We start from the raw sequence: 26,142 nt of genomic DNA, 5'->3' as shown, positions 1-26,142 counted from the left end.
AAGGGGCGCGATGTCGAAGCTGTTGGTATCCGATTACATCTGTCCAAAATCCTGTTGCAGACTGACAGGTTCTCGTGACGTAGTTTAAACCCAATAAAACATGCATTTCTTGCATACCATAGTACCACAAATAGCCCCATACTCAAGATATAATAAATAAAGACAAGACAAAAAAAGAAAAGACATTTCTAAATTATGTTTTGATACAAATAGTATTTCATGTGGGATAATCTCTGCAGGAATGCTGATTATTAAGATGTAACATTCATATAAAGTTCCTCACTGAAGTTAGGCCGCTGTTGCGTTCAATAGATCGCATGCGGTGGCTTTGAGCGACACAGCAGTTGGTGTCAAATGTTCAGACTGGTTATGAAACAATGTTGGGTTGGCCACGCTGTGCACGTGCGTGTGAAAGAGATGCTTTGTTTCCTCCGTTTCAACTGTACACCAGTGCCGTGCTTTACTTAGATCAACAAATGTGAGGACATGCATTTAAAAAAAAAAATGAGCTCCAATCAGACAGTTTTTGAATACATCAACATGGAGAAACATGCAAAGCGCAGTTAATGGGAGACATTATTTAATGCACACAGCAAGTTCAAGTCAGATTGGGTCAAAACACATTAGTGACAACCCCCCCCTCACACACACAGCTCACCCTGTGCAGAGTTTGTATTTACTTGACAGCATTTCAGGGGGATCACGGTGGTCTAAACAGATGCCTGTGTGCAGCATGTGCATCAAACAAGGACTGCAAGTATTTTAAATACATATATTTGTGTATAAATTGTCCAGTCCCATGTCAGAGACATGGAAAATGAATCTCTGAAAACACAGTTACCTTATTTGTATCAGCTAAATTCAGCCACCTCTCATTCTAAAACTTATCTCAATTGGAAATTGGAATTTGAAATAATTCCTGATTTAAATGCATTCCAGACAAATGCTAATATTTTCATATTGAATATCTGCAGAATCTTATAAAGAAGAACATAAAGTCAACATAGAAAAGCAGGGATAGAGGAAATGTTTTACGGGATACAGTGAGGCCAATAGGCCGTCTCATCAACACCATTATGCCTGCAGCACTGTTAAAGTCTCTTTCCTCTACACTGCCTGAAATGTCACACATAGACGAGACAGTGCTCCTGTCCCTTCATAACCCGTGTAAATGACCATTAGCTGTGTGAGGCTCCTGCTCCGGTCTAAGCATGTGTGTGTGTGTGTGTGTGTGTGTGTGTGTGTGTGTAAGTCTTTATGGGTGAATGTGATGTATTGCGTGTGAGTCACTGTTACACTCTGAGCTGTTTTCTGCTGAACAGCGACACCAATCTGTGGTGTGTTCTCATTAACCGCCTGTGGATGCACAGTGAGTGAGGGGAAAAGCAGAGGAGAGGACTGCGCTACGAGAGCGAGAGTGAGAGGAAAAAACTAAATGGAAGATTTTATTTTCTTTTTAGCATCGATTCATGATTTGCGCTTTTTCTGATAGCGTGCAGTGCAGGTGTGTTGCCGTGCTTATACACTGGCCTACCAAATTGTGTGTGTGTGTGCATCTCTGCCCATCTGTGCGTCTTTATGGAGGGGGGTAATTGAGTAGTGGAGGACAGGGCTCAGCACCGCAGGGAGCCAGCTGGAGTTATTGAGGGATGAGCACTCCGCCTCTGGGAGCCAGCATCTCTCTCTCTCTCTTTCTCTCCCTTAAAAAACAAGGCAACAGGGGCGGGGTTGGAGAGAAAGAGGAATATTGGGAAGGATGGAGGGAGAGTGAGATTGAGTAAGCGAGAGAGAGACGGGAGCGGGGGATATGAGCAACAAACCTCCCCGGGAGCTGCAACTCCTGCACTCGCACACAGCTGAAGGAGAGGGGTGGGGGGAGGATGAGGGAGAGAGAGAGAGAGAGAGACACTGGGAGCTCCTTTAGCACAGTACACTTGGAGTGGAATGTGAACTACGTTTTTTTATTAGTCCATGGTTGCTGGTCGTAGGTTTTCACAATCAAAAAAAGGGTCTGAATTTGATCATTCAGAGCACAAACAGCACCTCAAAACAACTCTCAATACAGAGGCATTTGCAAATATAGTTGTGTTTACTCAGTTCGTTTGACAAGTAGGGTGTTTCGAAAGAAAAATAAGCCTTAAACTGGACTCCATCACGCCCAAGAAGTATTGTAATTATCTGTAAAATCTTAAATTCATGGACAAAATCAGAAAGAAGTTAAACATTAAATACATTATAAAGACACATGGGTCAAATATCCTTTGATTGACTGGCAAAATATTTCCTAAAACAAGGATTTTTAAGCCCCCTTTCATTTAAAGCAGGGTGCCCGCATGTAAATAGTAATTTTATGAACGTGCGCGATTTGCGTTTTGCTTCAAGCATATGTATCTACTTCACTTTGAACTATAGCTGTCGCGAACGGGGAACAGGAGACAGCCAGGTAGTAAGTACAATAGAGTTTACTGACTGCGGAACCATATGGTGAGTAGGCAGACAGGTAAAGATGGAACTTTAACTGAAGGGTGGTCCGAGCCCCAGGTTACGGCTGCGGGAGGAGCGAGTCTGTGGTGTCCTGTAGAGACGAGACCAGACACGTGACTGCGTGAAGAGGAGTCGAATATAAAGGAAGGTGAACTGATGAGGTGCAGGTGATGCTGATCAGAACTCAGGGGACTGTGAACGAGTGGGAGGAGTGAGTGAAGCTGGTGGCATCCTGACAATAGCATTTAAATATATTGTCAGGCCTGTTTCACCTCTTTCATAAAGAAATCATTTCTTCCAGACCCAATTTTTACCTTTAGGACATACCTTTCAAAACCAAAAAAAAAGTTCAAACTTGGTTCAAGTTAATATTTCCTTGTCTTTTGTTTCTTACCAAGACTTTCCTTTCTATGTTGTTTCATCTTGCTTCATGATCTGAGATAATACCAACAGACTCGGTATTTTTGTGTCAAGTCTATTTTTACCATTTCAAATAAATCTGTATATTATTTCATCCCTTAAAAGTAAATTGTGGGATCAATAAAGCCTGAGCTGAAGTCTAAAGGGAAAGTTCCCGGTCCCTGGATGTCTCTTCAATGTTTTGTTCCATAACACTGTAGTTGGTTTCCTACCATGTTTCTCTCATTTATTGTCATTTTATAGTTATTTTGTAGTTTTGAACTCCCGTTTCAGGTTGTATGCGTGTAGTTTTTGCGTTATTGATTATTTATCTTAAGGAATAACCATAAACCACAAAAAAATCTTCAATTAAGGAAATCTTAAAAAAAACAGAAGTAACATTGGGTGTGAAAAGTCTAACAATGTGTCCGTCTCCTAGCTTCCTTTAAGGATTGTATATAGAGCTCTCAAATCCTTCCTCGTCAGGGAGCACTTTCCAATCGATTGATTTGATTCATGGTTGGTTTTTGATATACAGTATGGCTATAGTGCTTTGGATTTAAAAATTAATAATCTTAAATAAACAGTTTTAAGACTAAAACTCACAGCCTAAAGGTTTGACCTTTTAACCAGACTGCTATGTATCTTATTTTTTGATGTACTACATCAGTGAGGGGTAAATATAAAACAGCACATGGGAGAAGTGTAAAGAGATAAAATGGTCAATGAAGCTGTATTATGGATACAGAAGGAAGCAGAAGGAGATAAAAGACTTGAAGAATAGTGATAATCTTCCAAGATATGAGAGGACGGCCTGTGTGATCTCATCCCCAGACGCCACAACCACCACATACGCACACGGACGCACACATACTCAATCTTAAAATGAGCTTTCAGTGACACCTCATCAAACTGAGGTGAAGACAAAGAGTCTGAAGTGACCACAGGTAGTTCATTGGTCAGGGATGTGGATTACAAAGAACAAGTGCCTCTTTTTTACCAGACTGCAGTTTTATAGCTGATCTGATTGGCATCAGAATGTCTTGCATCTATAAAAGACATTCTGATTACAGACATGCCAGCGGTTGGTTGAACTGTCTGATGGTGTCTGATGGGACGAGATCCCTCAATGTTTTTTTTTGCCTGAAATGTAACTTGTCCTGGGAGAAAAAATGAATAAAGATACTGGACTTAAGCTTACAGAAACGTGCATTGCTAAATTATACCTTTGAGACAATAAATAAACAACAACAACAATAAAATTAAAGCATTTTGACATTTTAGTGCTGTGATAATATTATTTCTTTAGCATAATGTAAGTTTGAGAGATTTATAATGAGATTGTACTTGTACTCACATTAATCACCATCACCGTACATTGAATTAAATCAAGCTCGCGCATAAGATGCTGTGCATACATTGCAGGAATCATGCAGTGTCTCCTTGATGAGGGTCTCAGGGTGTGTGAAGGGCTCTTAGATTATTCCACGACAGACTCTTGGATTTAAAGATAACATTAGCCCGCTGGAGTCTTATGTGGCAAATGAACCACGCTGTTACTCAAAGTGTGGCAAATGAGTTTCAGTCAGAGGGCGAGGAGGAGCCCCGTTGTACCGGATGGGTAGGCGAGCTGTGGGAAAATCCACAAACAATATTAGAGAAACCCACCACGTAATCATGCAGTCACCAGGTTAAAGGAATATCACGGGTGAACATGCACTGTATCGGCTTTGATGGGCTGTAAAGAGTGATGTACGACTATTGCAAAAAAACACCTACACAACCACCGGCGGGGTGTGATGCACTTCAGGCATCAGAGAGAAGCTAAGTCAATCCATTTATTAATGACATCACTTCATCTCCATATCAGTTAAAACCCTGAAAAGAGATAGCGGCAGCGTGGGATGAGAGGGGAAAAATAAGTTCTTTAAATCCTCCTTTCACTTACTGGAAACGCTGTTGGTATCAAAGAGCTTCTAAAGACTGCAGGCGTGTCTGTAAATCACAGAGAGAGAAAAGCAGGGCGGTTATAATTGCCTTGCAATGCCTGCGATGCCCCCGCCGCATTATCCATGTCATAGCTCATTGCTTTTTTATTGTTAAGTGCCTCGTAAAAACGGCATCAATACATGACCATTGATTTGTGAACGGCTGGGTAATCTCCCCATATGGTGAACATACATGATCCACACACACACACACAGGCGGGGGAAAAAGTGCGCAGAGGCCCACTGAATAAATGGATGTGTCCAGATGGGCAGGAGAGAGAAGGAGGAAGGAGAGACCGGAGGGACGCCGCCGAGGGACGAGCCCCCCCCGTGCTGCTGGTGCTCACTTTGAAACTTCTTGTCGCAAGTGAAGCAGTGTGAGAGAGAGAGAGAGAGAGAGAGAGAGAGAGAGAGAGAGAGAGAGAGAGAGAGAGTGTGTGTGTGTGTGTGTGTGTGTGTGTGTGTGTGTGTGTGTGTGTGTGTGTGTGTGTGTGTGTGTGTGTGTGTGTGTGTGTGTGCGTGTGTGTGTGCGTGTGTGTGTACTGTGCAGCATTGTCCGTATTAGCTCAGGGCCGCTTCACATATCCCGGCTGGTGGTTACACTAAATATACAGACACACACAGACACAGGCCTTTTATCCTTTTGCAATGTAAGCTAACACAGTTAACAAATATTTCAAACCGATTTCAACCATATTTCAACGTTGAAATTACGTCTTGTGCTCACTGGGTTGATGTAAGTAAACATCTATCTGCACGCCATTCAGTACAGCCATAACATTTTGGTTTTATTGCCAGGAGTGGATAATGCTTTGGATGGCCCGCGACGTGCAGTATAAGGTTTTATGGTTTGAAGTACCTATTCTAAACTGACCTCTGTGATAATAAAACAAGCAGCTACAGTACACGTTCTTATACATAAATCGCCACAGCTCCACATCCTGTCTATTGGCCTTCTACCTGCACGGCTATCTGGGTGTATTTTACTGGTGCATTGAATGCTTCACGTTGCTGGGCACAAACAAAAGCTTTACAAAACTCAGACCTCTGTAGTCGCATATGTAGGATATTAGAAACAAATATAAGACCCGGATCATAAAATTAATAAAAATGCATGTAGTGTACACCAGAATACAGCACTGTGGACACTAACTTTCACACCTTTAAGCATTGTTATAAATACCTGTAGGAACCATTGTTCTGGAGTTCGCTGGTGGAGGCGACAGACGGGCACTAGGGATGGTCAAAAGACTGACCTGGGGCCTGTTGTTTGCTGAGACCAGCGGCGCCTCAGCTGAGATGTTCTTTTTACCACAACACCATCTCTTTTATTAAAAACATTTGATTTAACCTTTTGATCAGCGATGACCTCTGTCCGTCCGGCGTTTCTTCATTTTTGAATACAACACATATCTCTAGTGGTTTACCAAGAAGTCGTTTAGTCTTTAAAGCCGTGGTGTCCGCGGGATCATCGCTATCGATGGCTGTTTCTCAGACAGTGGACGAAGCTAAAGATGTCAAAACGAGGCAGTGGATGTGCTTCAAACTGTGTGATGCCAGAAAGTTTCGTGATGGAGTCGTGTGAAAGGATTAGCCGGCGCGATGGACAGGAGCCCTACAGCGACATGAAACAAGTCAAGCTGCGTGTAGGAGGCGGAGGGTCAGCAGAGTTGTCTCATGTCCACTCTCTCGGGGATCCACACGTGTGTAGTGAATGTGACTGCATAATTCACCTTTGTTCTCGTTTTGTTGTACACGTAATTGCGACTGTTCCGGGATCACGGTCCCTTTAAACGTTTTGTTATTTATGACGTAGAGACCCTTGCTTGTGAGGTTACAGGGCTGCGCCATCTTTCGAGTTTGTTGTTGTGGTAAAAATAAACGAGACACACGCTGGTGTTCTTAACTCGCGGAATTGCCTTTTATTCCAAATGCAACTTCCACACGTGTGTCTTTGCGCGTGCGAGAAGGTGAGAAAGGCGGAGGCTGCGGGTCTTTGGGGCCGCTGGCTCCTCCGTCAAGGCTTCAACCCTCTGCGAGCAAAGAGTAAATCCTCATCATACCAGAGGCCGGGATGACGTGCAGCTCGTCCTCTGCAGCACAAACTTACCGAAACAAAAAGACGCACAGAGGAAGATTAAGATAGACGCCATTATGCTATATAGAGTAACATGAAGGCCCTGTAGGTCTCTTCCCATCTCAGGCTAATTGTGTTTTGAAACAATACTACAAACGCAGAGTAAAGGGCGTCATTAGTTAGGCATTCAAGCTTTCCATGTTATTCCAAAACAATTCCTTGATTAACAGCCTGCTGATTCTATGAATCAATGTCTGTACTTATAAATCAAACAGAGTATTTCATCCCCGCTGTTCTCCAGCAAGTGTGTACCCTTCAATTACCGCGCTGTGTTTGTGAGTTATGATAAACGCAAGTAGTATATACCCCCTACTTTTGCGCGTGCATGTGACCTTTGACCTCAGTCACGTGCCAGAGGGCATGCAAGAGGGAACTTTTGGGAGGTAGGAGGGGTGGGGGGTGGGCATGTGACCGCCGCCATTTTGACCGGAAATGCGTCATTGAACTTTTGGGGGGTAGGAGGGGTGTGGGGTGGGCATGTGACCGCCACCATTTTGAAGTCATGCCCGGAAATGCGTCATTTTACGAATGGAAACGTAAACCATTTTTGACAATGATGTGCGTGGTTTTGATTGGAAATTTGCCATTTCAGTGTTCAGTGGGTGTTTTATGCGATGGCCGTTAGTTTTGACCGGAAACACGGGACTGTAGGAGGGGTTTCATCATATATATAGATGTGTTATTCGCCTCCACCACCAACGCACTCATTTTGGACTCATCCGCTGTTGCTGCTGCTGTTGCTGCTGTTGCTGGTTCCGCTACTATTGCTGTGCACACGGATTCTTTGCAAAATGCAGGCTGCATATCGCATGGAGCAGGCCGCAGAGACTGACATAGGTATGTCTACAGAAAATAGCCCATGCTATACAGATGTAGATGCTTCCCAGCGCCGGAAAAAGCGTGAGGGATGTCTTTCTAGAGAGCCTGCTGTAGAGCTAGAGCTGGAGGGTGTTTATGGGTACGTGTATAATGTTAAATACTATGATGGCACGGTCACTATGATTTCTAGAATCAAGGCCCAAGACAAGCTAGGAGGGGGTGTTGGTGAAACAGTTGATGATGAGGCTGCTGTGGGGGGTCGACATGGGTGTATGTCTGTAAAAGATTGGCAGCAGTTTCGATCAATTGTCTGCATAGATCTTGAACAATCAGGTTTTCTAGAATCTCTATACTCTGTTCAGCCTAAAATACACCATGTCATGGCAGATCGGTACAACAGACGCCCTGACGATTTCATTTTTTTAAACGTTTGTGAAGACAGAGAGTATGTGGTAGCTCAAAGAGGCCGCCGAGGATGGAGAGAGCATCCGTACCCTCTTACCATTGAAGAGTTTAATATATGGTTCCCCCTCGTGTTCTTTGTTCAGTGGTGTGACTGGCCCGCTCTGCAAAAAGTGTTTAGTCAGATTGACAAATCTATCCAGAGAGACAGCGTCAGCAAGGCTTACGGGGCTGTTAGAAAACGTCTTGTTTACGATAATACACCGAGCGGTGTGCAACCTGGTATATCTACTACCATGTGTAGACCGAAAATAATTCACCCCTCAATCATCTAAAAGAATGACAGGTGGGTTATGCTAATGTTGTGTGTATATATATATATATATATATATATATATATATATATATATATATATATATATATATATATATATATATATTTCTGTCACTGATGTTAATTCATGCAGAATCATTAAAAAAAAAACTCAAAAAAAAATATTTTTTGTTTAGTCTCTGAAATCTCAGGGACCCAGGGGGGATGGACCCCACCCACTTCTCCTTCACCTCCAGCTCTGATGGTTCACACCCCACCTCAGACTCCGCCTCCCGGGCCGACGGCCACACAAGAAAAAGAAGAAGAAAAGAAGCTCTGTGAACCTCACGAGGTGTTTAAGGATACTGCACGGTTCCTAGAATACCTTAGAATCGGGGTGCTACATCTGTTGAACAAGGTCTGGGTTAAATATAATATAGAGATCTGCTACGGCTGTCAAACAAATAATCCCAGTCAGAAAAACCATCTGTGTTTATATCCATGTGACTGGTTCTACGAACTACACTTTGATCCGCTGATGAAAAGGCTCTGGAATGACAACTTCATATCCGCCATCCTCCTGTTTATGGATATGAATGACCTTCAAGTCGATGCAGACCGCATCCAGGGGGGTGCGGAAGTACTTCTTGACGAGCTGAAATCTGGAGGCAATGCGGCTGAAAGTATCCAGAAAATGTATGATACACTGATCGGGGAAGATGAACTCAAAATGAACCAACTGAAAAAGCTTGGCAGGTTGTGGGGAGAAGTATCAAACCCGTATGAAGCATGGGAGGTACCCGATGATGATGATGATGATGATGATGATGATGATGATGCGACAGACATTGATGTGTAAAAACAATCTAACATGCTAAAAACAAAAACAAAAAAATGAAATCGAAAATGAATGAAGTTCTTGAGTGTTTTTATAACTGAAAATGTATTTTTGCTTTTGCAATGGGGCGAAATACTACTATACTATCAATCTGCTTGTCACATGTTGTACAAGAGAAATAAAATATGTTGTAACGAATTAACTGTCGGTCATTTATACTTTGGTATTATCATGGAAGGGACTCTACAGAAGATTTATCTAGATCCAGCCCATCCGGGAGGGTTAGGCAGTGTGTCTAAACTTTGCAATGCGGTTGGAGAATGTACCGGGGTGACGCCGTCACTATCTAGTGTTAACGAATACCTACTGGCGCAAGACGTGTACACATTACACGCCAAGGCAGCCGTACATTTCCCGAGGAATAGGGTTTTGGTCAGCGGCATTGACAAACAGTTTCAGGCTGATCTAGTTGATATGGGTGAATATGCTGAGGAAAATGATACTGTGCGGTATTTACTGACGTGTATCGATGTATTTTCCAAATATGCGTGGGTTAGATGTCTTTCTAACAAAGCTGGCCTCACAGTCACAAAAGCCTTTAAAGACATTCTGAGTGACGGACGCATACCTGTGAAACTTCAAACAGATGAAGGTACAGAGTTTTATAACAAACACTTTCAGCGGTTAATGTCACAGTATAAAATTACGCATTTTTCAACATCGAATGAGACCAAAGCCAGCGTCGTGGAGCGCTTTAACAGGACTTTTAAAACCCGCATGTGGAGATATTTAACATCCGTTAATTCACGAAGATATGTGGATGTAGTACAGGAGCTTGTCGAGGCCTATAATAACTCACACCACAGGTCCATAAAGATGCAGCCATCAGCAGTCAATAAAGACAATGAGAAGACGGTCTTCATCCAACTGTACAAGTTGTACCCTCAGAAGCCAGTATGCTTTAAATTTAACAAGGGCGACACCGTGAGAATATCAAAACTCCGCGGGGGATTTAGGAAGGGTTATAAACAAACATTCACCGATGAGCATTTTACAATATCAAGGTGTATAGCCAGAGATCCTCCGGTTTATAAACTAACTGATTGTGCAGGGGAATTGTTGAAAGGTACGTTTTACGAACCGGAGTTACAAAAAGTAATTATAGGTAAAAACAAGGTGTTTAAAATAGAAAAAATTATGGATAGAAAAATCTCCAGAGGCAAGAAGCAGGTCTTTGTGAAATGGTTGGGATGGCCCGAGAAGTTTAACTCCTGGGTCTCAGAAAAAGACATAACGGATGCTTGATAAAAGACACATGCCTGCATCTTGAGAGTTCACTCTTAAACCGGCCACCATAGGACACAGCACGATGACCCAGAATGGTGTGATGTTCATGACGTAACCACGTCATCTGCAGAGATAGACGCGCAAGACACGTGAGCAGGTACGAAAACGGTAACGTGTAAGCCAGAGCCGGAGAATAAACGCCCGTGGATATTAATCAAACTGTGTTAGGTCTGGTGTATAAACCCACACAACGCAAACACTACATTGGCGACGAGGAGTAACCGGAAAGTCACTCGAAGAATTGACCCGGACACCGCGTTTTTCTTTCTTAGTTTCGCGAGCGGACAAAGAAGAGGGAGGAAGAAAACGGACACGAGGGTGAGAAGCTAGCTAAGCTAACGCGGACGAACGTGAATGGCAGTCGGCGCGCCGCAGCAAGCATGGCAGGAAACACCGCTACGCTTCCACATTTCGACACGGAAACTGACCCTGGCTCTGTTGGACCTCGCTGGTATAAATGGGTGCAAAGGTTTGAAAATTACACCACTGCAATGAACATTACTGGAGATGCTAGGCTCAAAGCATTATTGCTACATATAGCAGGAGAGTGAGTGCATGATATCTACGACACATTATCAGCAGAAGATGACAAGTATGCAGAGACGAAGCAGAAGTTATCTGGATATTTTTCTCCTAAGAAAAACGTGCAGTATCAAGTATACATCTTCAGAAAAATGGTACAGGAACCAGGAGAAAATGTGGACAGTTATCATACGAGGCTAAGGATGCTAGCTAGGAACTGTGAGTTTGCAGATGTCAACGCAGAGATTAAAACGCAAATCATACAAAGCTGTGCATCATCCAGGCTGCGCAGGAAAGCGCTAAGGGAACCTGAACTTGGCCTAGAAGAGCTTCTTGATCACGGAAGAACACTTGAACCGTCTGAAATGCAAGCAACCGGCATAGAAAGAGGCACAACAGCTGCAGTCAACGTGCTGGATCGAAAGACCGTGCAGAAGCATCCAAACAGCAGACGTTCAGACAACAGCTGCAGAAACTGTGGAGGTAAATATCCTCATGAAGGAGAATGTCCTGCTAGAAGCAAACAATGCAGAAACTGTGGTAAGCTGAATCACTTTGCTAAACAATGTCGCTCTAAAATCAGGGACATTAGCGCAAAACAACCACAGTACAAGGCAAACCAACACCATAAAAAAGTCCATCACATAACAAAGACACCAGGTGAAGAACAGGAACGCAACTCTTCCAGCAGTGATGACGCTTATGTGTTTGTAGTAGATGCTGAAAAGGTCTCAGAGCTGCCACAGACACACATTAGGTTAAATGGCAGTAGCATGGTAGTTTTAATTGATTCAGGAGCCTCTGCAAACTGTGTTAGTGAAACAAGCTTCGAGAAACTGATGCCACGTCCTCAACTGAACCACACCAGCACCAAGATTTACCCGTTTCGCTCCAAAGTTCCATTACCACTCAAAGGTAGTTTCAAGTGCAGTGTGGAGAAAGGACAGGAAAACACAACGTGCACATTCTTTGTAGTTGAAGGGGATGGATTTAACGTGCTCAGCTACAAAACATCTAAAGCACTGGGACTGATTAAAATAGTCACAGCAGTGTCGTCCACACAACAGCGTCGCACAGTCGCAGATGAGCTGGTGGAAAATCATCCGGAACTGTTTCAGGGGATCGGAAAACTGAAGGACTTTCAGGTAAAGCTTCACATAAATCCTGACATCAAGCCTTCGTGCCAACCACATTGACGTGTACCGTTCCACATTCGTCAAAAGGTCGAAGATGAGCTTCTGAAACTCGAGGCAGATGACATCATTGAGGAGGTCAATGGCCCGACACCGTGGGTCTCACCCATCGTTGCACCTCCCAAGCCTAAAGACCCTGACAAAGTCAGACTTTGTGTTGATATGCGCCAAGCTAACACAGCTATAGAGAGAGAACGGCACATAACTCCCACCATGGACGACGTGATACACGAGCTAAACGGAGCAACAGTGTTTTCAAAACTGGATTTGAGAGCTGGATACCACCAGCTAGAGCTTCATCCAGACAGCAGGTACATCACTACCTTCACCACACACATTGGGTTGAGGCGCTACAAGAGACTGAGTTTTGGTATATCCTCTGCTGCGGAAGTATTTCAAAATGCTATATGCCAGACACTGCAAGGTCTCTCTGGTGTGAAGAACCTCAGCGACGACATCATTGTCTACGGAGCCTCCCAGACTGACCATGACAACAACCTCCGAGCACTGTTCCAGAGACTCAGGGAAAGCGGTCTCACACTCAATCGGGAAAAATGTGAGTTCAATAAGTCAAGGCTTGAGTTTTTTGGTTTCATCTTCTCAGCAGGAGGTGTTTCAGCAGATCCCAAGAAGGTGATTGCAGTTCAGCAGGCTGCAGACCCCCAGAATCCAGGAGAAATCAGGAGTCTGCTGGGGATGGCTAATTACTGCTCCCGGTTCATCAAAGATTTCTCCTCAATCTCAGAACCGCTGCGCAAGCTGACCAGACAGGACACACCCTGGGTATGGGGCCCAGAACAGAAAGTTGCATTACAGACACTGAAAGACAGTCTAACCAGCGACACTACGATGTCATATTTCTACCCAGGCAGAGAAACGGAACTGATAGATGCTAGCCCTGTTGGACTGTGTGCTATCCTCTGTCAAAAAGATGTGCAAGGGGCTAAGTACATGATTGCATATGCCAGTCGGTCCCTGAGCGATGTAGAGAGGAGATACTCTCAAACAGAAAAAGAAGCACTGGCCATAGTGTGGGGCTGTGAACATTTCCACCTGTACATTTATGGTCATCCTTTAACTCTGGTGACGGATCACAAGGCGTTGGAAATCATATGGAACAATCCCAAGTCCAAACCACCTGCCAGGATCGAGAGATGGGGACTGAGGCTTCAGCCTTACGACTTCAAGGTTGAATACAGGAAGGGGGCTGACAACCCAGCTGACTACATGTCTCGGCATCCCATGTTATCTGAGACAGGTGACAGCACTCGTGCAGAAAAAGTGGCAGAGGAGTATGTGAACTTCATCGCGAGTCATGCTACACCTAAAGCAATGACACTCACAGAGATCAAGGCAGCGACACTTGCGGACCCAATGCTTCAAGAGGTTGGTGCTCACATCAGACACAACACATGGCATAAAACTGACAAGTCACAACATGCTGACATACTAAAGCAGTTTAGACAAGTTAGCAGTGAACTAACAACATCAGATGCATCTGACATTATACTGCGGGGCACTAGAATAGTGGTTCCCAAAGCCCTACAAGAGAGAGTGTTACAACTAGCCCATGAGGGACACCAGGGCATTGTCAAAACAAAAGCACTACTCCGAACCAAGGTGTGACATCGATCGCAAAGCAGAAGTTGCAGTACGCAGTTGTCTCGCAGGTCAGGCCAACACACCAGTCACACACAAGGAGCCGCTAAAAAGGTCAATTCTGCCAGAAGTTCCTTGGCATAGTGTAAGTGCAGACTTCTATGGACCGCTTCCGACTGGAGAGTACTTGCTTGTCATCGTGGATGAGTATACACGCTACCCAGTTGTAGAGAGCGTGCGGTCGACATCGGCAAACACAGTCATTCCGGTCATGGACAAAGTCTTCTCCATGTTTGGAATCCCCAGAGTTGTAAAAAACTGACAATAGTCCCCCATTCACCAGTGACCAATTCTCCCAGTTCGCAGATCATCTAGGATTCCATCACCGCCGGATAACACCGTTGTGGCCTCAAGCTAATGCAATAGCTGAACGGTTCATGCGGACACTCGGCAAAGCTGTTCGTGTGGCTGAAACACAGGGACTTCCTTGGAAACAACAGCTGAACATCTTTCTACGTGAGTATCGAGCTACACCCCACAGTACATCAGAAAGCTCGCCTGCAGAGCTGTTATTCCAACGCAAGGTGTACACGAAGATTCCTTCATTCACTCACACTGCAAGTAACAGTTCAGACTCTGTAGTGAGGGCAAAGGACAGCAAGGCCAAAGCCAAAATGAAATCTCATGCAGACTCTCATTGTCGTGCTACACCACACACTCTCACTCCAGGTGACACTGTGCTTCATCGTCAACCCAAGCACAATAAGCTCACCACACCATACAACAGTAAGCCATACACCGTGACCAAAGCCAAAGGATCTATGATCACAGCAGCCAGAAAAGGACACTCCATCGTCAGGAATGCTTCATTCTTCAAGAAGATCTCACCAGAAATATTGGACATCCCACCGGACACTGATGATGATGATGATGATTGTGATTACAGTGATGCCTCCACGAGCACAACAACGCCAAGATATCCCTCAAGGCACAACAGACGTCCTCCAGCCTACCTACAGGATTATACTTAGTTTAGGGACTGTAAGCAGAAGAAATGTTCTGATGTAAAAGGGACTGTATTAGCCAAGGTTAAGAAGTTTGGTGCTTTCCCCTTTTAGCAGTCTAAAATAGAATTTTATTTCTGTTTCTAGAATTAGAAATACGCTATAAATATGAGTACAACGTTCAGTACAGCAGGTACGATTGCTAAAGTTTGTTTGATTTGATGTAATAGCAAGCCCAGTTTTCAGAATGTTAAGATGACAGGTTTGTATTTGTTCAATTAAAAGAAAAAGGGCAATGTGATGTTCATGACGTAACCACGTCATCTGCAGAGATAGACGCGCAAGACACGTGAGCAGGAAGTACGAAAACGGTAACGTGTAAGCCAGAGCCGGAGAATAAACGCCCGTGGATATTAATCAAACTGTGTTAGGTCTGGTGTATAAACCCACACAACGCAAACACTACAAATGGTTTTTATGTTACACTACCTAGTAACGCGTCGGCTCAGGTTTATCCTAAAAATCAGATATGGAACTACAGGACAAAATTAGCCAAGGCCATTGTTCTGAGCGAACCACATGAGGTGGGGTTGGTAGAATTCCAGTATCCGAGAGTGTGGTACAGTTTTCCGAAAACAGATGCGGTTGTAAAAGTGTACAATGGTAAAAATAGGGTTAAATCGGCCTTTACTATGGACATTGGGGTTTATGAGTCTATACAGGCTATTATTAAAGCGTTTAATGCTCGAATCAGCATTAACACGCAGCTGGAGGGGGTATCTATGCATTATAGTAGTGTTAAAAACCGCGTATACTATCTGGGGTCAACAGAGGATTCAACTATAACCTTTGTAGGACGGCTCGCGACAATATTGGGGTTTAAAGATGGGGAGGCTTTTCCCCTACCGACTACTGACAGATCCCACATCACCCCCTATCCCGCCGATATACATGCAGGTTGTTACACATTTTACATATATAGCGATATTGTCGACTATCAATTAGTGGGGGACAGCCATGTACCTCTTCTAAGATGTATAAATGTGGCTGCCGAACAACACTCTGACTTACGACAGGCCGCAATACACATCTCTCTCCAAAAACGTTATTGATGATATTGAGATATCCATAAAAAACGATCAGAACGGATACATACCCTTTTTATACGGAAAGGTCATAGCGAAGCTACATTTCAGACCTATAAAACAGCGTTTCTAAAAAGAAGAAAACAAGTGGAAGATGAGGAATAGCCACTACACACACGATGACGGCCGATATATGGCATATTATATGAACCAAGCCGGCGGAGAACTACCGGGATTTATAGGATCTCAGACACAATATGGCAATGGTTTGGGGGGTATATTTCGGGGGCTGCTCAGGATGGCCCTTTTTTAAAACGGGGATTCAGCCTGGCTAAACCACATTTGAAAACAGCCGCTACTAACATCATCGGAGACGTTGTATCAAATATAGCCAAAGGACCGTTCTCTGGGGTTCAACAACAACCAGAGCAGCAGCAGGGTCACGGCATGCTAATACACACCCGCAGGGCTTTGAAAAGACCCCCCACAGGCAGGGGCGGTGCAGGGCCAGGGACCAAAAAATGTAAAAGGGATGGTAGGAACAAGCCGGGAGTCAAAAAGAAATCTGGCACAGCCCGAAGAGGTTCTCAGATAAAACGCGCCCGGATTTTGGCTAAAGACATATTTTAGAGGTAGAAACTATGGCGCTCATCCATAATCAGTCGGCGGAGTGTGTCAAGTCTGAACTGGATCTCTTTACTGTTCCTTATACACAAACGTCCATAGAGAAATATTCCTTCATCGAGATCCCGCCAGTCTCATCCATTACAGACAGAGGCCCTTTGGAGTTTCATATTTCGGCCAGCGGTGAAGATTACCTGGATCTGAACGATACCTTTCTGTATATGCGTGTAAAGATAACTAATGCGGATGGGTCCAATTTAGCAGCCGATGCTGATGTCGGCTTCATAAATTACCCCGGATGTACCTTATTCTCCCAGGTTGATATCATGCTAGGGGACAGGCTCATTTCACAATCTTCAAACACCTACCCATACCGAGGCATAATCGAATGTTTGCTTAATTACGGGAAAGACACCCTGGAGACGCAGTTTAGTACAGCCCTGTTTAGTAAAGACACCGCGCAGCATATGGACGAGACGTCTATAGAAGGGGACAACGAGGGGCTGTCCGCGCGAGGAGGACACGCCGTTGAAAGCCGTATAGTGGAGTTAATTGTACCAATACATGCCGATTTGTTTTTTCAAGAGAAGCTGTTGCTTAACGGCGTTGATATTTCCTTGAAATTTATACGGTCAAAAGACGAATTCTCGCTGATGACGGCTGCAGCGGCTCAATACAAGGTCAAGATAGTCGCCGCTAGTGTATTTGTAAAAAAGGTCTCCGTAGCTCCGACGGTCCGACTGGCGCACAGCAGGGCTCTTCAACACACAAACGCCAAGTATGCCATCGACAGAGTAGCGCTGAAAACATTCTCCATTCCGGCGGGGACCCGAGTCTGCAACCAGGAGAATCTATTCATGGGACAGATCCCTAAGTTTATTGTTTTAGGGTTTGTTGACAACGAAGGATACACGGGTAGTTATACACGGAATCCCTTTAATTTCCAACACTATGACACCGAGTTTTTAAGCATTTACGCTGATGGCCACGCATATCCAGCGAGACCGCTACAGCCACTCTTCCAGAGCGGCCAGTACGTGAGAGAATATTACCACATGATTCAAACAACAGGTCGACATTTAAAAGACAGATCGCTGGCTGTAACACGGAGTGACTTAGGTCACGGTTACTCGCTGTTCTGTTTTAATCTGGAGCCTGACGACGGGCAGTCGGGGAACGTGTCACTAATCAAGACGGGGAATATGCGCCTGGAGGTCCGCTTCAGAACGGCCCTTCCTCGTACCATAAATATCATATGTTATTCTGTTTTTGACTCCGTTATCGAGATATCAAACCAACGCCAAGTCTTGGTGGATAACTTTTAAACACCATGAACACCATAGAGTTGACGAGTATTGTTCGAAAACGGGTTGTTAGGGGGGTCGATTTTATGGGCGTGTTAGCGTGTGACCAGCTGCCTATGAAGGCTTTGCGCAAGTATCCGGTGATGACTATTGTAAATACGCACCCGTCCAGCAGCCCCGGGGAGCATTGGTTGGCGATTTATATCACAAAATACAAGCATGGCTTTTTCTTTGACAGTTTTGGAAACCCTCCTGATTATGAACAGTTTCCAAAAGAAATAGTTTCTCAATTATAACTGTACGACTATGTCTTATTCTAGGAAACAGGTTCAAAATAATTTTACTACAACCTGTGGCCAACATTGTGTGTTTTTTCTATGTTATATACAAAAAGGATGGTCTTATTCACGAGTTTTAACTTTGTACGGACCTAATCTAGTCAATAATGATGCGATGGTCTGTCGTTTTGTTAACAAAATCCAACCCTCTGGGTGTTGTGAGGATGCTTTTACGTGTGTGATCTAATGATAAACTATCCTGTGACGTTTTATGAATAAAATATATAAAGACAACTTTCAGCAGTGAACACCAATTTTATTTTCCATCCACAAAGAACACACTAACAGATAATACAAAAAGCATTACAAACACTTGTAGAAAGTTAAAAAAAAAAAATAATAATAATAATAAAAAATAAAATAAAAATAATATGCATCCAGTACAAGCTTAAAAATAAAAAAGACAGTGTCACACAGTAATAGCCCAACACATCTTAAAAATCTTCCCACGAATCATCACTCCTAAAAAATTTGGTCTTTAGGGATTTAGGTGTCTTAAAGGGGGTGCTGTCTATAGATCGGCTGGTCCTAGTTTTTGTTTTGAATGACCCCGAAACATTAAAACCCCCGTCATAAACTGCATCACCACCCTTATATTCAGCAATAGACCTCCTAACCTGCGTGTTGGGGATAGCGGATAGGGGAATATTTAAATCAGCTAGCGTTTTTAAAAATATCTTCCAACCGATAGGTCTAGATTCGTCTAAAACATTATACGAGGACGTGACACTTTTCACCAGATCATACAGATGTGTGCCTTTGATCGTTTGATTGTTGACAACGATCTCCCCTCGGTCTGTCCAGGATATGCCGTTTTTTGCGTGGTTCAAAGCATCCAAAATATATTCGGCATGTTTTTTACTTTTTTTAGGTATGTGCCTGATCACATTGCCTAAAATCACATCTTTTCCTGGTACGTCATCTGCTGAAACGACAGGATTTGAGCCCGAGTCACTTTCACCGGAGGGTAGTGGTAAAGCCAACGCCCCCTTCTCACGCTCTCCCTGTCTCAGCACAGCCAAGTATCTTTGTAAAATAACGGAATATTTTTTGGCTTTTTCGTACATGTCTGTATCAGGTTGATTCAACACATCAATCATAGCTCTATCAAGCTCATTTTGCACCGCCTGTCTTATAGACCCTCGTTGATCCTGCTGCTGATAATGAGGCTGCTGCTTTACTATGCCAATCTGATGCGGAGGGACCAGAAACATTTTTTGGGTGTGCTCCATTTTTTACCCCCGCCTATTGACAAGACTAATTATAAACGGAATAGCAGCCCCTAATAACGGTAATAAAAAGCCCCCCGACTGGTTGAGGGTCTTTTTCTTCTTGGTCTGTTTAACTTTTTTATCCGCCACCAGCCGGATAATCTTCTTCTTCTTCTTTAAGAGGGCGAATTGTTTGTCGGTCAAAGGAATGTTACCTCTCAATACATTGAGTGCGATCTCACACAGAGAGTCGATAAAATCCGTGCTGGCATTATTAACAATGACACGCCGCACACAAGGCGTAGATTTATATATCAACTCCAACAATGACAAATTCCTCTGCATGCGTGATGACATTTTAGCGTTATTAACGCCTGTTTGTTTTTTGGGGGATATACACAACCTGTTGGTCTGATAGCAAAGCCGTTCTGAGTCTTAAATGTTCGGGGGTCAACGCTTTATAATCTATGAGAAGATAGCCATATGATTGTTGGGTCGCATCATTAAAGGCCTCTAAAAAATATTTAGTATTACCCGGAAACATCTGTCTGGCCAGTAGTGTGATTTGATATTTATCCCTAGGGTTTTTAAACAGAATGAGATAGTTGGTATTTAAACTAATAGTACGACTAGATTTACCCTGAATAAATAAATTTTGTACTAAATATATACAACTGAGATTTCTATGATGTACATATTTGGTAAAAACATTTTGAACTTCTATATTATTCCCAGCATCATTCATTAAATCGTCTATAATGAGTAGATTGTTTTTGGCAGGAGGTAGTAAAACATCATCGCACAGAGACTCTGGTAAGCCCTCTACAAAGTTAATGTCTCTTGTTTTAAGCAGTTGATCATATAAAGGCTGCCAGCACGAATAAATGTAGACGACATTGTCAATACGATGTGAAATAACCCTCTCAGCATTTGCAATAATGTCCTTGACAAAAAAAGTCTTTCCACAGTTTGAAGGCCCACTCACTACCAAACTAAAGGGGTGTTGTAGTCGTGCATCAAATCCATGATCGCTGTTAGTATCCATAAGGAAGGGTCGTATAGTCAGACAACACCCTCCGCTTATTGTACACCACTCTGACTTGCTTAAAAACTGTCTCGTTTTTAAGATAGAACTTCTTTTTATCACGCCTGATAGTTTCAGACACTGTGGTCAAAGTGTGTGTGTTGTGATTGGTTACATAAGCCTGTACGAGGCCAATCAGTGACTGGGGGGTGACGACGGAGGCGTTTCTGGCGTTTAATGTGACGCCTTTACATTTGACAGCTGTTTTACCCTGCATTGTGTTATAGGCATAGCATTTGGGTCCTCCTGATACAAACTCTGTGATGTAGTCTTCACTAGGCAGTCCGCATATGTCTCCGCTGTTTAACTCATCAGTCAGGTCACCAAGATATGCCCCCAGGGGCGGCACCCAGTCGCTCCCTCTCGCTGTAAAGACAATGCTGTCTGTGTCACAGTACAAGACCCTCTCCTGCAGTTTGTCTAACAAGTCGTAGAGCATCAATCTGGCATGGGCAGTTGTCAGGGCTCCTATAAAGACGTTTACGTCTTTTATACGGGAACCGCGGGCGTCTGCATGTCGCCACTGTACCAAAGACACGTCATCTGAGATAAAACAGAATTGTCGCACATCAAAGTGATCACTAAACATCAATTGTGTGAACCGAGCCGGATCTGTGATCAGCTCGCATGCAGGCATATTATTGCGCATACTAAAACGGCCCCACAAAGAGTTTAAGAGGAGTTTGTTGCAGCTTCTCATGGCTTTGTTGACCATGATTTTGTCAGGGTTTAATTGAATGCCTTCCTTTTCAAAATAGTCTTTGACATATTTCTCCTTGTCGTCGGGGGTTTTGACATGGTCAGGGTAGCCTGACGCTTCCTGTTTACACTTCATGAATGTCTTCACATACCCGCTGAACGATGTGTCTGTTTTGTTGGGGAAATGCCAAACTTCATCAATGGACACAAGCCTGTATCCTTTTTCCACAGCCTTCTGCAGTTCAATTGACACCCAGACCCCCGCCAGCAGTCTGTCTCTGTCTCCGTGAGTGCACTCGCCACTCTGATTCAAATCCTCAGCACATTTGCCACACAATGGGAACATGAGTTTGTCATGACATCTGTATGGTAGGACCGGGTGAAACAGCCCTCTGGACATCCCGCAAATTCATAGCAAGTGTTTGTTACAGAGTTATAGCCATCCACATAGAACGGCTCAAAAAGCTGTTCACCGTGATTGAGAGCATGTTTAATCTCGATATTCTCTGTGAGGGCCACATATTCAAGCCATTGCATCGATACATCAGAATACGTCTTATTCTGAGCAGTGTATGCCCCCTCAAACGTTAGAGCAACTGTGTCCTTTGGGAGAAACAGGGTTTTGAACACCCCCATGCAGCTGGATGCTAGGGTGGTAAATGAGAAGGGGTCAAGCTCCGTGCACTCTATGAATGTCTCCCGATAGATGGTGCAGGCTTTTCGCAACACTTCTACATCGTTAACACAGTAGCGTCCGATTTCTTTTTGGAAGTCAAATGTTCCTCCTGAAACGGCATTATACCATTCCATGAATGTCGCTTTATCGCTATCACTCATATCGTCAAAGCCGTAGTAGGACGGATCAGGATATTTACCGACATAATACTCATGCTCCCGGGTGTTGAACTTGTGGGGAAAATAGCCTTTCTCGACATCACTGAACCCTAGGGCAGCGGGGGTTTTTGACAATCGCATGGGAAGGAAACTGAATGAGTCAATCCATCTCTGCCGGTATGAAATGTCATACATCAGTATTACCCTACTCCCTCTCATGGTGACTTGCGGAGTGATCTTTTGTTTTACAAAATATTCCAACAGAATATAGTTGTCAAAGCCGGATGCGTTGTGGGCGATAAACGTGTAGCCTTTGTATCTCGGTCTTCTGTAATACTTCACAAAGGTGTCCACACAATTCAAAGTACTGAAACAAAACTTTTTTCCCTCTAAATCCATAGCACATACATAATTTGCCTCGTGTTTTCCATTATGAAACCTTGTCTCAAAGTCAAATAATATGTAGGTTGTTTGCGGCTCTTTCTTTTCAAGAGGCTGAATAAAACACTCATGTTTATCATTGCTCTCCAACTGTTGCTCACCACAGTGGGCGCAGACTTTTGGAGCGCATTTGTGCGCTTTTTGTCCTGCTTTGTATGTTTTTCCACATGCCTCACAGTATTTCATAGCATCACAGGGGATGAGGGCATGGACACTTTCTGGCCGCTTGTGCTGATCAAAACAATATTTCGACTTACATATGCGTTTACAATCACCAGATTTCTGTGTTTTACCCAACTGTGTACGACACTCTAATGTAAAACACACATTACACAGCTGTTCACAGCTGTGGTATAATCGATGTTCATAGGCTTGGTAGCAATACCGGCATACTTGTTTTGCCCCAAAAAAGCCTTGCTGGTTTAATGGTTTAATCAGGTGATAATGGTCATTCTCCCGGTTGAAGGTTTTTTACATTTTGGGGGTTTTGGGACAGGATGTTGCATGTTTACAGATTGCAAAGCTGAACAAATCAGGTGATAATGGTCATTGTGTAGATATAACCAGACTGTCCGGGGATGGGGCGCATCGTGGGTTTGGAAACACTGAAGTCGTTTACAACCTGCTGCTGCATCGTGGAAGATTATGATTTTCACACCCAGATGTCTTTCAAAAGCATCTACATCGGAGAATGAGGCCTTGTGCATTGGTCCAAAACCCAACGATCTATGTAGTTGAGTTGCAAATCTCACTTTATCTTGCAGGGACATGTCTGGATGATTAAAATGTGCTAAACAGAGCGAAAAGCACAGGTTATTATCAGTATTGTCAGGGGTGTGCCGAAACCGACCCTTCTTTGATAATATCACATCATATGGGACATTTGCTAATTTTAGATAACCCCCACCGTTTCTATTTTTAGCTACGGTGATCACTAATTCCAATTCATCATCCGTTATAGTCTCATCATTGCTCTGTATCACTTGTGCAATTTGCTCCATAAACAAGTCAGAGTTGTACGACTCGTTTACGCGTAGAACAGCTTGTATGTCACTAGCCAATGAAGGTCCCCGTAACAAAACGTTCAGCACACTACCAGCCGGAGAGGCCTCTACAGCTCTATCAATTACACCCGCCACTCTTTCTCTGACCATGTAGGGGATTTGCTCGAGTTCAGTAAGATCCACGTTTCTGAAATCAACCCTTTGTCTAAGCTCAAATGCATTGAATGAAGGCATCTCTCTCATGGTGACTGTCCTTCCCTCTATGCCTGAGGAGGTCTCACCCCCCCTCATTATCTCCCCTCCTCCTCCTGTTAGTGTATCATCATGCCCCCCTTCTGTTCGGGCCTGCTCCCATGACCCTCCCTCTTGACCCTCAGCAGGCCCCCCAACACCCTGTTCATGCTCCACATCTCCATTTGCCCCCATCTGATTCAGCCGGTCGTCACATATTTCTGCCAACACACACCCCCCAGCCCCTGCATCATTGTCTGTGTACACAAGTGGGCCGTCTGCATGATCCAACACGTGGCTATTTGCGCCGGAGGTATTAAACCCTGGGTCTAGGACACTGACCAAGTCTGCATACTCGCTATCTAGATACGATGAATGTTGTTCTGTATAATGAATTCTGTCAACATCATGAAAAGCTTCTGCAGGGTATGCAGCAGCAGCAGCAGCAGCAGCATCAACGCGCGATCTCTCCACCAGTGCACGTAGGCTTTTAAGCTGTTCCTCTGTATTCTGTAACAGGACCCTATACCCATCATCATTATTATTATGGTTATCCCCTGATCGATGTATATCATCCGTGCCCCTCTTCAAAACTTTTCTGGGGGGAGCCATACTACACGTCTGTATTGTTTATTTAGACACCACCCCTTATAGACACCATGCCTAGTAGATTACCTTGGATATAATTTATTTGTAAGTAGAGCTATGATAGCTTCACTGGATGCATTCTGAGCTATCAGGTATTGTTTTATGGAGCTGCCCTTGGCGTCCTGTGTTTGTCTAGCCTCCTCTTGTTTCTTACATAGATCGGTTACTATCTCTTTTAATGCGGTGTTGGAACGACGCAGTTCACTGATTTCATTTATCAACTCTACATATAAGGGGTTAGCGGTGTCCCTCGGGTGCACAATCACCACCGTGGGTTCTGTGGGTATACCTGCTCTGTTTTGTTGAAATGGGGTTACACACTCTGCCGATGTTGCTCCTATTGCAGTACTCTCTTCTTCATAGTCACAGACCGCCTGCAGCATTTCCTCGTCAGTCAAACATTCTGGATAGTACCATGTGTCCTTTGTTGGTGTTGACAGGTCAAGCTGCTCCCTACTGTACAAGCATACACGGTTTAACAACAATAATCACTAAAATACATAAAAAATATTTGATATTGTTCCAGTTACCTGCAACCCCTGTTTGACAGCGACGGTCAGCCGACTTTTCCCGAGATGTCGACTCTTTCAAGAGAATTATAAAATCATCTGAATGATTCGTCAAATAATAAATATATAGAAAGCTTATATCATACTGTCATTTTCCCTACCTGTGCCAGCTCCCTGGTTGGGGCACGTAGTCGTTGTTGGTAGACAATTGAGTGCAGCAATCTCCTTTTTCAGTTTTTCAAGACTCCCATGTATACGATGCGAGTTGTCATCTATTTCTAAAAGGTGTAAATACCTATTAAAAAATATATACAAATATATATAAAAACAAATATGAATCACTCGACATAGTACAATCTTTAAAGCTTTTCATTTTTATTTTTATTTTTTAATTTATACCACTGTATGTGTGTATATATATATATATATATATATATATATATATATATATATATATATATATGGAAATGTCTTAAATGTGAGGATGCACCAGTCTGCCAGGGTGTCAAGAAGTGAACCGTGGCTGTATCTATATAGTAAGGATCCTGTTTTTCACACACCAGGGTCTCAGTGGGGGTGGGGGTTCATATGTTGATTAAAACTAAACAAACTGCTCACTGTTTACCACATAAGGACTCTGTTTTTCTCCATCCCTGTGGGGCTCTCAAGCTATTTAGGGTTTAGCACCGTTTGGGTGCTGCGTACATTATGCGACCCTAAGTCGACACGCTTGTTCCTCGTTAAAACTGTATGTTTTCCTGAGGGTTTTTCCTCTGTTAGGTTACAAAATGTTTTCTGTTGGCTAAGAAGAAGATAGCCCTCCTAATTCATGCATTAAGCTGTTATTGGTGAATCTGAACAGAAGCACCAATGTCTCACTGGTTTGTGGCGGGGCCTCTCATACCTTTGAATAGAAGAAGAAGAAGACGCCACTGGGACCACACTGGGATAGGCCTCTGCTGTTTCACTAAGAATCCTGGAGCGTGAACCAGTCCAAAAGGAAAGTTCGATCGAGGCGCCAAATAACACCTCTATATATATATGATGAAACCCCTCCTACAGTCCCGTGTTTCCGGTCAAAACTA

At 43.7% G+C, this 26,142-nt stretch overlaps 1 long non-coding RNA gene across 1 annotated transcript; it reads right to left on the bottom strand.

Moving 5' to 3' along the window:
- Nucleotides 1-23,358: 23,358 nt before the first annotated feature.
- LOC120812856 (uncharacterized) lies at nucleotides 23,359-25,434 on the bottom strand. The gene is made up of 3 exons (XR_013454786.1): nucleotides 25,219-25,434; nucleotides 25,079-25,132; nucleotides 23,359-25,004 (listed from the first exon to the last, which is right to left on the bottom strand). It is a non-coding gene; the product is annotated as an uncharacterized LOC120812856 (long non-coding RNA).
- Between the last annotated feature and the right edge of the window lie 708 nt (nucleotides 25,435-26,142).

Source organism: Gasterosteus aculeatus, chromosome Y (genome assembly GCF_964276395.1).
Source record: "Gasterosteus aculeatus chromosome Y, fGasAcu3.hap1.1, whole genome shotgun sequence".
Taxonomy (NCBI): domain Eukaryota; kingdom Metazoa; phylum Chordata; class Actinopteri; order Perciformes; family Gasterosteidae; genus Gasterosteus; species Gasterosteus aculeatus.
This window is presented reverse-complemented; position numbering and strand designations above follow the sequence as displayed.